Here is a 15513-nt window from a genome sequence, read left to right on the forward strand (position 1 = left end):
GTGGATGTATCCCTCCAGTCTCTGCCTGTGTTGTCACATAAGTCTTCTTCCTACGTGTCTCTCTGGGCCCAAATGTTTCTCCTTTTAAAGGACATCTTTTTAAAAGGACATCTTAACTAACTACATATATCTGCAAAGAAAAAAACCTTATTTCCACATAAGTGTCCATTCACAGCTACATGAGATTAGAATTTGAATAAACCTTTATGGGGGAACAGTTCAACACACTACACTAAACAAATCCTAGAAACAATCTGAGAGCCAAGGACTGATGTTTCCATCAGGAAAGTCTTTTGGTGGGGTGCAGGAACATCAGGGATCCATGGAGGAGGTGGACAGTGTCCACCTCCCCGAGCCCGTCCCTGGGCAGTTCTCCTAAGCTCTGCTCTTCTTCTATCCCAGGTGGAGCAGAACCACAAGTGGGAGCCTGAGCTGCTGAAGTTGTGGCATAAGCTGGCGGAGACGGCCCTGCAATACAAGGCAGTGGCTGACAGAGCACATAGAGAACCTGCAGAAGGTCAAATCCAAACTGGAGAAGAGTAAGCAGATCGTGAACGCTGAGATTAGTGACCTAAACGCCAGCATGGAGACTGTGCGGAAGCCCGAAGTGAGGGAACCATAACATCTGGGTCCTTCACAAACCTTCCCTAAGCCCCCCAACAAGCCTGAAGCATGTGTTAGAGATGAAGGGCACTGAGAAGAATTCATCACAGAGTTCATAGGCCAAGTGTACGTCCTTGACTGAGTTATATAACCTAACTGCTTCATTTTCCTCGTCTGCAAAGTACAGATGATAATAATTCTCACCTCATAGAGCTATTATGAGGGCTACAATAGGAATAAGAAAGTTCAATAAATGTGCTGCTCCAATTATCACATTAATATAACTTTGTCCTCAAGGTGTTAAGAGTCTAGTAGTAGTAACAGGACAAATGCCTCTGCATCCCAATTCAAGGGAAAGGGATTTGTGACAAAAGACAAAATCAAATAAGCCATTCAAAAAAGCACTTATGAGTGCTTCCTGTGTGAAAGGCCCTCCAGGAACACTAGGATAAGGCGGATCCAAAACTACACAAAGATGCCCAAGGAAACCTCACACCAGCCAATAATGCTGCCTCCAAACTTCTAGCATTCATAAGACCTTTGGAGTTTGTGAGGAAGGGACATTTTTGAAGGATTAGGCAGATGGCCTGGGTAGCCACAGAGGAAGCACAGACATGAGACAGGGTAAGACTCTATGGTGGATACACAGAGGGCTCCTCCAACTGAGTTCATTCTTTCTGAGTGGATGAATGCAGAGGCCCATGTCAGGAAGCTGGGAGACAGCTTAGCAGAAGTCCGTGCCAAAGTGGCAGAACTGGGGCGAAACCAGCATCCTCAGAACCATCTCCAAGGTGAGCTTCCTGCGTCCACAGCTTCTGTGAGCAGTGTGTGGAGAGGAATCAGGGTTCCCTGAGGGAATAGAAAGGCAGTGCCGGGTCCTTTCCCCAGAGCTCTCAGGGCCTTGGAAAATTCACATCTAGTTCTCCATGATGAGAGACTTTATTCTACCTGCTGAATATTCCATGTAATGTTTTTACAATGCAAAATGGGGGACACTAATGAAAACAATTTCCTACCCGCTCATTTGCCCTGTGAGATAAGAAGGGCATTAATACTGACAAAATACAATTTTCAAACATTTTAAAACAGGACTCATATGCTAATATAAAGAGAATATATGTCAAGGATTTATTTAATTCATTAATGAGAGAACCAGAAAAAGCTGCCTTTGAAGAACATTTGAAAGGCAGAGATTTACATAGTCAGCTGCGAAAGGAATGTTAACATAACTAGCTTCTGGGTTTGGTTTAGTTTAGTGCGCCACCCTCACACACCCCCAGTCAGAAGAAATGCTTTGCATCTCATAACAAAAATAATTTGCGGTTTATCAAAAATACAAATTAACATCTAACTTTGTGAAGGCTCAGCTCTAATCAGGAGTAAACAGTAAGTTAAATGAGGGTACATGTGCTTAGAGAACAAAGCCTTCTCTAGTGAACTTATTGGACTGAGCTCTAGTATGACATCAAGAGAACTTTGAGGCATTCTTCAGCCTTGTCGCCTACATTCTGAATATTTCTTAAAATCATCTACATGTAATAGATAAAAAAATTGAGGCCCATAATGGGCACAGTGGCACATGCCTGTGATCCTAGCTGAGGCTGGAGGATTGCCATGGGTTTGAAGCTGAGCTGGGCTACATAGTGAGTTCAAAGCCAGCTTGAGGGCTAAGATTTAGCTCAGCGGCATAAGCGCCTGCCTGGCAAGCTTGAGGTCGTGAGTTCGATCCCCAGTACCAAAAAAAAAAAAAACAAAAAACCATCAGCTTGAACTAAAACCCTGTCAGAGAGAGGGAGAGAGAGAGAGAAAGGGAGAGGGAGTAAACCCTGTCAGGAAGAGAGAGGGAGAGGGAAGGAGAGACAGGGGAAGTGGAAGGGGAACCCCATGCATGCTCTGGACTTTCTCCCTGCTCCCAGAGCTACAGCACCTCAGGTACAAACTCAACACCCAGGTGACCACCTGGAGGACCAAGTACGAAACTGATGCCATGCAAAGGACCAAGAAGCTGGGGGAGACCAAGTGAGTGTCATCCTTGTACCAGGAGAGCTAGGTGGGCCAAGCTTGTGGATGGGATGGCTCTGCATCTCCTAGGTCACTGCTAAAGCCAGGGCCAGGAAGAAAGTTCTCAAGCTCCTTTAAAAAGGCAGAACTTTTGGACAAAGGAGCCTACTGTATGCCCTCAGTGGGTAATCATGACATGCACTGCTGACCCTCAGAGTCCCATGTGTAAATCAGGACTAACTACCGAGGACCTCTGACCGGAGCCGCGGGAGACAGGAGACCAAACTCGAGCAGGATCAGCTCTCAAAGTTTATTGCGTACAGCGAACCGGACCTAACAAGGTCCGCCACCCTCAGTGTTGATTCCTCTTCCGCCCGTTGGGGGCAGGAACAACCTCTTATAAGGGGAAGCAGTATCCAATCACAGAGAAGCGCGTCTAACAAGCTGATAGGCTAGCGTCACGGGTAACTGGGCAGACATGACAATTTGGCGGGCTTGTTCAGGCCAGGAAGAACCCGGAAGCAGGAAATGGGCGCCATCATAGGCGGCTTCCCACAGACCTCCATCTTGATGTGTTCAGCTTGCCTTCAGGGGTGCTGGGAGCTAGGATTCCAGTTCCAGGCAGGACTTCTCTTGACTCTGAAGTGCTTAAGCAGCACTGATAGGCCCTTGTTCTGCTCCTTTAGGCCTATACCTATGTTCCCTCCTGCTGTCCTTTTGGCCCTTACTTAAAATTGCAGTCATCCTTACCATGGAATGGTGGCACATGTTTATAATCTCAGCACTCTGGGAGGCGGAGGCAGAAGGATCACAAGTTTGAGCCCAGCATGTATAACTGGGCAACTTAGCAAGAACTTATCTCAAAATAAAAATTTACAAAGAGCTAAGAATGTAGCTCCGTGCGAAGAGCCCCAATAACAATTTCAAAAAATGAAGTCCCCCTTTCCCACACTTCTCTGCTTTATTGTTTGCTATAGTCCTCATGTCCTATGTGTGCTCTGCCCCATTCATGAGGGAGAGATCTCATTCTGTTTTATTCACTGCTGTATCCCTAAGGCCTAGAACAATTCTTGGCAATGAGTAGGAACCATAAATATTTGTTGGATTAATGAGTGAGTGAGTGAATGGACAGCAGTTGGCTCCCCTAAACATTCCATTGGATCTGCATCTTTTCCAAAATTGACATCAGTCCTCAGTGCCATGTACCCCCACCCCTGACAATATAAGGTCATGCCTGTGGGCTCCTATGTTTCCTTGAAGGCCCATCTGGTCCTCATTCTCAGCAGGAAGCCAGCTGCCAGGCTCCAGGAAGCAGAAGAGGCGGCTGAAACTGCCCAGGCATGGGCTGTCTCCCTTGAGAAAAATAAACAGAGGCTCCAGGCAGAAGTTGCGGACCTCACCATCGACTTGGAGAAGGTCAGAGGGTCAAGTGCTGCCTATCTAAGGGTGAACAGAGAACCCCCAGCAGGACTGGGGAGAGACAGTCACATGTCTGGGCTTCTCAGGAAGAAATTTGTAACCCAAGAGGTTGTAATATGGAGCTTGCCTACAGGAATGCACTGGCCATGGCCTACTGCTTGAGAACAAGTTTATAAACTCTCCTGAAATCTTAATCCTCTGCAGGACACTACGTTTGTCCCTTAGTGTCTGAAGGGAATTGATTCCTAGACTTGCAAAGGATTCTCAAATCTACAGATTCTCAAGTTGCTTATATAAAATCGTACAGCTTGCACATCCTCTACATATACTTTAAATCATCTCTAGATTACTTATAAAACCTAATACCAACTAAATGGTATGTAAATAGTTATACCGTATTGCTTAGGGAAACAAGACAAGAAAAAATGTTGGTATGTGGTGGGTTCTATCTGCAGATGTGGAACTTAAAGGTAAGGAGGACTGACTATATTTAAACAGGCCCTAACAAGGGTTAAATTTGTTCTCAGGAAGTTACATAACACATTTTCCCTGTTCCTTCTCTCACATACAAACCACGTCCCACACATTCTGTGTAGCTGAATATTTCTGTTTGCATTTCTGGTTCAAAATGATTTATTGGTCTCTAGCTGAATTAAGTAAAATTTCTACTGACATATACCTCCCTGGTCTTGGTCTGGAAATGATCCTAATTCAGGCCAGCAATGAAGAGCCATGTGTGACCAATTCAGAGAATGTAGCTGCATCCAGAGGCCATGTGGGCAGGAGGTCACATCCACATAAGAAGCTTGAGAAAAAATGTCCTGAGCCACCTCTACCTTACCCAAGGTCAGTGCTGCAGCTGCTGCCCTGGACAAGAAGCAGTGAGTGTTTGACAAGATGCTGGCTGAGTGATAGCAGAAGTGTGAGGAGCTGCAGGTGGAAGTGGACAGCTTATGGAAGGAGTGACGCATGTACATAACAGAGAGCTTCAAGACCAAAATCACCTACGAGGGGTCACTGGAGCACCTTGATTCAGTGAAGAAGGAAAACAAGACCTTGCAGGGTGAGTCTGAAGGTAGGCATACAGAGTAGGCCTGTGGGGATAGACATGGCCAGTTTGAGCACATCCTCAATTTAGGCATGAGTCTGGCACATAGTAGATCCTCCGCGAATGTCCATTGGCTGGCTAATAAGTGCTTTGTAGAGGCATCTAGGCACTCAGCAATGTAACTGTAGGCGGGTGACTTCAGTTTTCTATACCTTACTTTCTTCATTTATAAAATGAGGAAATCCTACCTTTCTTGTAACATTATTGTGACAGCAAAATAAATGTAAACATCTTTACTCCACAGAGCAGCTGACACAAATAGCGCTCAATAGATTTTATGTTTTCAGTCCTTATATATATCATATATAATACACATGTACGCTTTTTTCTTGGTCCCTCAGATTGAACCCAGGGCCTCATGTATGTTTTCTATATCCACAGCCCCATACACATATTTATTTTTTTGAGAGAGTCTCATTATATTTGTAGTCCAGGCTGTCCTTGAACTTGCTATGTAGCCCAGACTGGTGTGGAGTTTGCAGTATTTCCATCTAGCCTCCCAAATGGTGGGCTTATAGGCATGCAGCACTTACACTCAGCAATATATTTCTTTTTTTTTTGTCTTTTTCCTTTTTTACCGGTACCGGAGATCGAACCCATGACTGCCTGCTTGCAAGGCAGGCACTTATGCCGCTGAACTAAATCCCCAGCCCCTAGCAATATATTTTTTAAACATAAAACTCTTGGGCTAGAAATTAATTTCATTGGGTATTGCTTGAAAATTGCTATGTGCTTAAGATCATTTTGTCATACAGAGGTTTGACTAGATCACTTGTGTTTGTGTGTGCATCATACATTTCTAATCATAAAGACGGCTGTGCAAGAGGTGTCAGGTTTTTTTGTTTTGAAGAACTGTTTTTGGACCTCTATTCTGAGGAACCACAGAAACCAAATCTTAGCCAATGTAGGATTTCTTGATCAATTCTAAGTCACCACACTCTGCTTTCTCACTAGAGATATATCAAATCCCAGCACAGCTGGTATAAGATCATTGTAACAGAGGGGATATAGGCAGGTGGTCTCAGTAAGCAGTGGTCCTCAAATCTGCTTAGTAGTCTTAGTAGTCCCTCCCAGGAGAGCGACTTGCTTATATGAGGCAATTTTGAGAGATACGAGGGCTCTACTTTCTTAGGTGAAAGACTTGAGCATAATTACATGAGTTAAGGGTTGAGGACTAAGATAAGAAGATAAATCGGAAGAGGTAGATGACTGAATGCTTATGAGTCTCAATCAACCAGCCCAGGCCCCTACTTGTTCTCATTCAGATAAGACAGTTCCCAGGTAACCTGGGAGTTAAGAGTGGAGGAATATGTATCCCACTTTTCAGGTGAATCCCAGATAGGAGCAAACCTTGTAAAGTAGCCCCAGCGTAGTGGTAGCCAGGGAATAGCGGAGAGAGGGTATCAGGCAGCATCACAGGGGCTTGTGGTGCCACAGTAGAACAGTGAAGGTCAGGAATCTTTCACTGTGTCCAGAGATTAGATGATGGGACCATGTAAGCCATAGATGCATTAGTAATGCAACAGTTGGACAGCAACAATGACTTGCATGATATCTTCCAGTCCTCTCCCAAAGCCACCTGGAACTTAGAATCCCAGAACCTGGATTAAATGAGCTTTCTTTGAACTCAAGAAGACATGATATGGCTGGGCATAGTGGTGCACGCCTGTAATCCCAGCACTTGGGAGGCTTAGGCAGGAGGATTTCTATGAGTTCAAGGCCATCCTAGGCTACAAAGTAAGTTTGAGGCCAACCTGCACTACTAGTGAGACTCTGTCTAAAAAAAGAAGAAGAAGAAGAAGAAGAAGAAGAAGAAGAAGAAGAAGAGGAGGAGGAGGAGGAGGAGGAGGAAGAAGAAGAGGAGGAAGAGGAGGAAGAGGAATTCAATTCGGCCATGGGTTAATCAAAACAGTTGTATTTGTTGGATGTCTCTGGTCATGGGCTGAGATTTGTACCTGATTCTAAGATGCGGCACATCCTCAGGCATTCCTGTGGGTGGATAGGTGAAAGGTCCCCAATCGAGGAACAAAATCATGAAGGCTCCAGTCCTCTCAGGAGTTTCTTGTGCAGTTGTTTTTGAGCACCAGGTAGGACTTTGAGAAGGGAAATCCAGATGTGGGACTAACAAGCCTGAGGAGTCCGTGCCCTGGTTGCAAAGCTCCTGTCTGCTTTCTTGCTATTCTGAGATTTGGGTCTTGTTTATAAAAAGAGAAACTTGAGTTCAATGTTATTCACTGTACAAATCCTTATGTCCTGTGAGTCTATAGTGTGAAATAAATGGGTCCCCCTTTTGAGCCAATGAAGCTAGGATTACCTGCTTCAATGGAGGAATGACTGTGCATGCCGTGGCCCCAGAGGCTCATGTACCTGGTTAATGTGAATATTCCTTCTTCAGAGGAGATAAAGGAGCTCCTTGATCAGCTGGGTGAGGGAGGATGGAGTGTGCATGAGCTGCAAAAGTTGAAGAAAAAGTCAGAGACTGAAAAGGAAGAATTCCACGCGGCCCTGGAAGAAGCCAAGTCTTCCCTGGTGGTAACTGTGTGGTTGTCACCTCGGGGGTTGGTCCCTTGGCCAGGCATTGTGCATCTTCTTGGCCAGGAAGATCCATGTTTATATTACTGGTAGGTTGAAGAGAGCAAAGTGATTCAAATTCAGTGTGGGTTAAAGCTGACATTGATGGGAAAATTCATGAGAAATAAGAATTTGAAGCTAAGAAGTATGGAATGGGAGGCTACTTACAGGCAGCGTGATGGAGTGAAACCTGAAAATCTCTGCTAACCTGTTAGTTATGTGAGTTAGGGCAATAAGGTGAACCTCTCTGAGCTTTGGTTTCTTCAAACATTAAATGAGAATAAGTGGTATTATCTTACACTGAGGTGACACTTTGCTTCACAAATGCTTCAGAAGACAGTATTTTAACCATAATGGCTATTGTAATTAAGGTTTACAAGGGAATAGGTTTTATACAGGACACATAATTTATAGGATTATTTAACCAAAGAATAAAATGCAAAAGAGTGCTGGAGATCCGTCCACACATTAGAGACCCAAAGAATCCAGCTGACAGCCTAGATCCCACGAAATTGTCCTGCACAAATACAGCTGAAGAACTAGAGCCCATGACAATGTCTTGTGCAAGTCTGTTTCATGGATCTGAGCTGGTAAGGCCCCAAAATCTGTGAAGCTAGAAAGTCTGTGTCAGCAGGATGGGGAATCTGCACTGGAACCAGGAAGAGACACTCAAGGTAAAGATCAGGGCTCCCCCAAGAAGAACCATAGCCATCCTCATTGACAGCGAGGACCTGAGCTCCTCTGATGAGAACAGCTGAGTTTGTATCAGGAAAGCCAGTGTGACAAGCTTCTCCAGGAGAATCAACAGCGCACCATCTTTCCCTCTAGCTCTCTTGCTATGCTGTTGATAACAATCCTCAGGTGGGCCTCCACCCCCATACCACACTGATTCAGTTCAGCTGGGTGTTGACCATTAGTTAATCCACTACAATGGCTAATGATACTGAGCATCTTTTGTGTGCTTACTGGGCATCTGTATATCATCTTTGAAGAAATGTCTATTATTTGCTTACTTAAAACATTGGATTGAGGGCTGGGCATAGCACATACCTGTACCCCAGCACCTGTACCCCAGGCTGAGGCATGAGGATTGCTATGAGTTTGAAGGCCAGCCTGGACTACACAGTGAGCTCAATGCCACCCTGAACTACATAGCAAGACCCTGTCTCAAAAAAGAAAAAATTGGACTGTCATTTTATTGCTAGGTCAGGATTCTTTGTATCTTGTGGATACTAGACTTTAATCAGATATATGACTTGCGAACATTTTATCCCATTTCACTTTCTTGAAGGTGTTTTTTGAAGCACAAAAGTTTTTAATTTGGAAAAAAATCTAATTTATTTATTTTTTTTCTTTGGCCAATTATACTTTAGGGGTCATATCTAAAGATCTGTTGACTAATCTAGTCACTAAGATTTACATCTATATTTTCTTAACAGAATTTTGACTTGAGTTAACTTTTAGATACAGTGTGAGGTCTTCATACTTAGAGTAGGGGTTTGACCCGCACCACCACTACACACATACAAAAAGATTTTATTTTTCTGAGTCCCATGTATTTCCACATAAACTTTTGGGTCAGTCTGTGAATTTTTGCAAAAAAGTGACTAGAATTTTGATAAGCATTATGTTGAAACTATAGATCTAATTTGGAAATTATTGCCTCTTAATAATATTAGGCCTTTTGAGCCATGAACACTTACCTTTCAATTTATTTAGCTCTTCTTCAACTTTTTCAACAACATTATATTGCAGGTTTTGCTTATGTTTCTTTAAATCAAAGTGAAGCCCTATTTTATTCATTTTTGATGTCATGACACCTTCTCCTATCCAGAAACTGAGTATGTCTTAAGGTGCTTCAAATCCAGCATGTTGGGGTAGAGAGAGGTGACACAGTGTGGCTGGGGATCTGGAAAAGTGAAAGGATCTTTACATATTCACCACTTATTTGGCTTAAGTCAACAAATATTTATTGAATACCTCAATTACTTCCCTGGTCTTCTCTGATAATAAGAGATTAATATAGCTTACATGAGGATTATGGAAATATTTACTGAGTTGATTAAAATATCATTGCACATTAAATACAACCAATTAACGACTGGTTTTTCTTTCTTTTGTTTTGTGGTACTGGGGATTGAACACAGAACTTTCACACTGAGTTCATCCCCAGCTCTTTAAAAAATTTTTGTCTTTCTTTCTTTTTTTCTTTTTTTGAGGCAGGGTCTTCATATATAGTCTAGACAGGCCTCGAACTCACAGTGCTCCTTCTGCCTCAGCTGCTCAAGTTCTGGGATTGATTATTGTGTGTGTGTGTATATATGGATATATATAATACATAAGCAATAAATAAAACTAGCATTTAAAAAATTCAGATATGTGCTACAGAGAAACAGGGCAGAAGCAGAGAGCCAGGAATTAGCTAGTGACAGTGGAATAGTCAAAGGTCTTAACAGGCCCTTGTGTAGAACACCACAGGAAAGGCTTGCCTCCGTGCTGACATCCTGAGGCACACACCTGATCCAGGGCCCTGACCTGGCTAGGCAATGACCACACTGTGAATGCCCTGAGACCAGGCCTCCCCCTTATCCCTTCCTGTGCCCTCCAGGGCCCACTCGTGGTCCAGCTTTCTGCTGAATCCAGACTAAGAAGATCACAGTACCTTCAGGCCTGGACAGTGCCAGGCTGTACCACAGGCCTGAGCATGGGCTCAGGAGGAGTCCTTTTGCTCTTTAGGATCTGCAGATTCAGATGGGTGAGGGCACTCGGCAGCATCAGAAGCTGTGGAAGCAGTATCACCTGCAGGAGCGGTGTCTGAACCTGTTGCAGACAGAGTTGCAGGAGGTGCACTCCAGCCTGTGGGGCAGTGGACTTCCGTGAAAGTTGATAGGGCAGGGAGTGCAGAGATCACTGGGAGACAATGAGGTCAACATCCAGGTAGGCCTGAAGCTCCTAGATTCACTTAGACAAGGGTGAAGAGGGTATGCTGGGGTGAGGCCAAGATGGTACCCAAACCATAGGGGCTCCCCCTTCCAAACTCAGAGGCAAAGTCAGGTGTGATGGTACAGGCCTATAATCCCAGCATCCTGAGGGGCTGAGGCAGGAGGATTGCAAGTTTGAGCCCAGCCTTGGGAAACTCAGTGACTTAATTAGATGCTGTCTCAAAATAAAGAAGGCTGGGAGAAGGAATTCAGTATAGATACCTTGCATTCATTCCCCAGCACTGCAAAAAACAAAGATGTCAGAAAATTTTTTTGAACTCAACTCCTGTGTTTTGCACTTTTGTAAACAGTACTAAAAAAATCCACAACATAAAATGTATTGACTTCACCATATTTTTAAGTATATAGCACAGTATTGTTCATTGTAAGCACATTATTGTGCAGAAGTTTTAAAAGATGGATTCCTGCACTCTGCCCTGGAGATTTCTGACCCCCAAAATCTGAACCTCCAAAGCTCCCCAGGAGATGCTAATGATTTAGCCAATTTTGAGGACTACTATTAGCCATAGTATTAACAGCTGAGCCCTGAACTCTAAACTGGAAGGGATCTAGAATATTTTATTGCCTGATATTCACTTTAAAAATAAAACACTGGCTGGGCATGGTGGTATATGCCTGTAATCTTAGCTACTCAGGAGGCTAAGGCAGGAGGCCTCCTGAGCAATTTAGTGAGACCCTTCCTCAGAACCAAATGTGAAACAGAGCTGTGTGGCACATGGTGAGACACTTGCCTAGCATGCACGAGGCATTGGATTCCATTGCTAGTATCACAAAAAACAAACACCTTTAGTCCAGACAGCTGAATGGTTCATCCACAGTCTGAGATCCCTGTCTACTGCCAGTGTTAACCCTAGTATTGCTTATTGTTCATAAAGTATTCCCTTACTACTAGCACAGTTAAGTCCTTATTTAATTATGTTCTGTGAATTTGCCAAAAGAATAAATGTGCGGCCGGGAATACAGATCAGCCGCACAGTGCCTTGGCAAGTGCAAGATATTGCCTGGTACCAAAAAAAAAAAATGTGCATGAGACATAGAGGCATTACAATTCTGTTTTAGGGATAATCAGACTAAAGTGTAGAGAGATTAGGAATTTATCTACACAACTGGTAGTGGTGGGGCTTAAACTGGGGCATTCATATCTGCTCTGAGTTCAGGATCATTCCAGAGCTGCCAACCAACCCCAGATCTAAAGGACATTATTCTTGGGATACTTATACAATTTTAAAACTGAGACAGGAATGTAGGTAGGGAAGACCCTCACCCACACAGAGGGACCAGGGCTATTTCCTGCTGAGGCATCTGGCAAGTGCCTCTAGGAGAGGGTCATTTTCCTTTTTGGACATGGGAAGGGCTGTGCCTTCAATGACTTCATCTCCTCTCTAGAACCAAAACCTCCTCATGGTCAGGCAGCTGGTGTCAGATGTCCAGAGCATCTCCAACCGCTTGTCAGTGGGTTCTTTAGAGCAGATGAGAGGGCCAAGAAGGCCATGACAGCTTTAAGTACCAGGTGGGACCTGGTGCCTGCTAAGAACCAGGCCATCTGGAGCTGGAAGGTCACTGTGGACTCACTCATGGCACTTTGCAGGGAGCATGGGACCCTTTTCCAGAGGAGTCCAAGACTTTCCCAAAAGGCCAAACATACGAGAGTAGGGAAGAATTACAATCTATACATGATCTTGTCAATGTGTGGTGCCAGGGGTCTCTGATCAAAGGAGCCATCAAAGTGGGCTCCTCTGGACAGTCCTTTTGGCAAAAGGGGGAGCATTAGACCAGGCTCAGACATGAATATTGGTAAGATCTGCCACCAAGTATTTCACTCTAGTGGCCCTTAGGGTGTTTACATTAATCCCGAGTGTTAGTTCTCCTTATCTCTGCATTAAAGATGAGGGAATACAGAAAACTCAGGAGTTCAGGAGGAAGTATCATTGGTTTTATTTGGCACTACCATTCAAGAGCATATACCATGTCTGGCATACTGTCCACAAATATTTGAAGAGTGAATGTAAGGACAAGGGAGCCGAGAGCAGATAAGTAACTTACTGAGGGTTATGCAGGGGCTGGACATAGTTCTAAATATTCCAAACCAGATGCTGTGCCCTGCATGGGGGTGACAACAGAGAGTGTGGCTTGAGTGCTACTGTCAGGGGGGAGAGTCCATTGAGTTGAGAGGCTGGCTGAGCGCATGGGCCTGCCTCCCTATTCTCATTCAGCGCATGTGGGAGCGTGAGGCACTATCCATGACGCCCACCAGCATGTCAGCAAGGACCCTCTTGTCAACCATTTGGTTTCCCAGAGGCCTCAGCTCACAATGGCACTAACGAGGCTGGGTGGTACTGGCTCCAATTCACCCTCTTCTCTTCTCTACCTGCAGGCTGCCCGCATGCCAGAAGAGCTCTAGAAACAGACTACTGCATGCACCTGGAGAATATAAAAAAGAACTATGATGTCACCAGTAAAGTCCTGCAGGCCAAGATGGAGGAGGCTGAGCAGCTGGTTGGGAAGGGAATGAAGTACACAACCATGAAGCTGGAAGCCAGGGTGGCATGTCTTTTGCCAGAACCATGCCCTGCATAAGAGGAGGAGGAGACGATTTATACAAATGTTAGGAAGAGAAGGAAGTAGGGACAATGATTTATTTACCCAAAATTCTCCCCTAGTCTTCCCAATCACCTTTCTCCCCTCAATGTATGTAGCCTCAAGCAAAGCAGCTCACAATATTCTTCTTCTTGTTTTCATTCCTGACATTATTTCTTCCTCCTATCACTCTGAGAAAATGGGCCTTAGTCTTTAGCCCATGAGACAACAAGCTGGCGGTGTACAGGAGGTTCGGCCACCCTGTCCAACTTTCTGACTTCCATATTTCCCAAGAGGAACCTCAGCCTCAGAGGACAGTGACTGTCCGATGACTACTGCATTGGCCAAGAAAGGCACAGTCCACTGGAAGCTCCCATCCAGGATTCATCTGCTCACCTCTGGGCAGAAGGTGGACATTGTAGGCATGGTTTTCCCATCCAAGGCCAAAGAGTTTGAGTTTGAAAAATAACATGCTCTCTCAGTCACATCACTTTCTTCCTCTCTCAGACTGAGATAGAAACAGAGCTGGATGGTGAGCAGAAAGGACACATGGAGACAGTCAAGACGCTGCACAAGAATGAACATCGGCTCAAAGAGCTGGTCTTCCAGATGGTCCAGGACTACAAGACCAACCAGTGCATGCAGGAGCAGGTAGAGCAAAACAAGCTGAAGGTCTACAAATGAAGACTGAAGGCAGTGAGCCTGCATGCTTCCTCACGTTTCTATCCCTAACATTTGCTTCCCAGCCAAAGTCATCACCAGCCTCAGCCACAGGGAAAGGGTCATGTATTGACCCAAATATGACTCTGTGAGCCTGCTGTGCATGGCGCCTCATCCTCCATATCACTGGAGAAGGGAAACAGCCACCATGCAAATAGAGGTAAGAACATGTAAAAAGTGAAACTATCCACCATAAACATCTGCATTAACTAACCTAACCTGCAAGTTTGATTTGAACCCAGGCAAGATATGCCCTTGTCCTTCCTCCACTGATCACAGTGGCCTGTGGCAGGCTTGACTTCTCCCTCCCAGTGAGACCATTAACAAAGACCTCCTTTTGTTTGATCCTCTTGACACTGAGGCAGGAAGGCTGAGATTCCTGGACCATTTCACCGGCAAGGAAACAAACACAGAGCAGACTATTTGTGTGATGTTAGTAGAAGTCAGAGTCTAAATCAAATGATTAGAAATGGTGGTTTCAAGTCTCAACCTATACTACATGGCCTGTACACTATATCCTATAAGATGCAGATAATGGCTTGTGCCCTTTGCTAATAATGGTACTGGGACCACAACCTGATGCTCTGCCTAGTAAGCCAATTGGTTTTAACCAAAATAAAAACATGGTTCTATTCATAATGACTGCAACTTTATATGGGAAGACCAGGAGAAGCAAAATGTGTAGTAAGGGCTGGGAAAAATACTAAACCCTCATCTTCCGTAATGGAGCATGGCAAATAATGCCTAAAATTACCAATTACAGAGGCAGTATCAGAAACACATTTCTTCAGAAATATGAATGAGGCCCCTCAAAATCAGCTACAAGTATTGAAGACCATTGTCCCTGGCAAGCTGGAGGCTGCCCCCGACCCAGGACTGATATTTTGTAACAAGTCTTATAAAACCACTAAAATCTTAGACATGTATGTAAAATTGACAGAAACTCTCAATGACCCAGGACAAGCCAGGTTTATGCCCCATTTCCTACCATGCCTTTGTCATGAGAGGAGCAGGCTAACCAGACCTTGGCTCACAGGAAGGCAGGGCCGAGGAGATTGCTGTGAACAAGCTGCACACCATACACAGTGTGACTGGCAGGAACATCACCTCAGCGGAGATCATCCAGCTGTCCAAGACAGGCTCCTGCAAGACCCTTTCTGAGGAGTGAGGCCCTCTTTGTCTCAGAGCATGGCTCTACTCTGGAGGCCACGTTCCAAGCTCACCTTCCTTAGTCCAGCTTTGCTCCTAATAGTGGTTGTGGCACTGCCTAGCAGGGGTACCTACACTCCCAAGTTTCCAGTCTTTCTCTGACTCAGATCTCACGTACCAGGAAGCCCAAAGCTCCCCTGTCCCTTAGCTCCAGCCCTCCCTCAGAATTCCCACAGGCCTCTGACAGGTGGTGGCCACCTATGTCACACAGGTGCTCGCAGTCCTATGGGCCCCTATCTATGTGGAAGGCAGTTTCCATGTGCAATGCCACCTGACACTAGAGCAGGAACACAGGTGTTTAGA

At 44.8% G+C, this 15513-nt stretch overlaps 1 pseudogene; it reads left to right on the forward strand.

Moving 5' to 3' along the window:
• Positions 1-15169, forward strand: part of LOC100714118 (myosin-16-like) — a 42086-nt pseudogene extending 26917 nt beyond the window's left edge.
• Positions 15170-15513: the final 344 nt, after the last annotated feature.

The sequence above is a fragment of the Cavia porcellus genome, unplaced genomic scaffold (assembly GCF_034190915.1).
Source record: "Cavia porcellus strain 051 isolate PalLab524CR breed Dunkin Hartley unplaced genomic scaffold, mCavPor4.1 scaffold_23, whole genome shotgun sequence".
Classification (NCBI taxonomy): domain Eukaryota; kingdom Metazoa; phylum Chordata; class Mammalia; order Rodentia; family Caviidae; genus Cavia; species Cavia porcellus.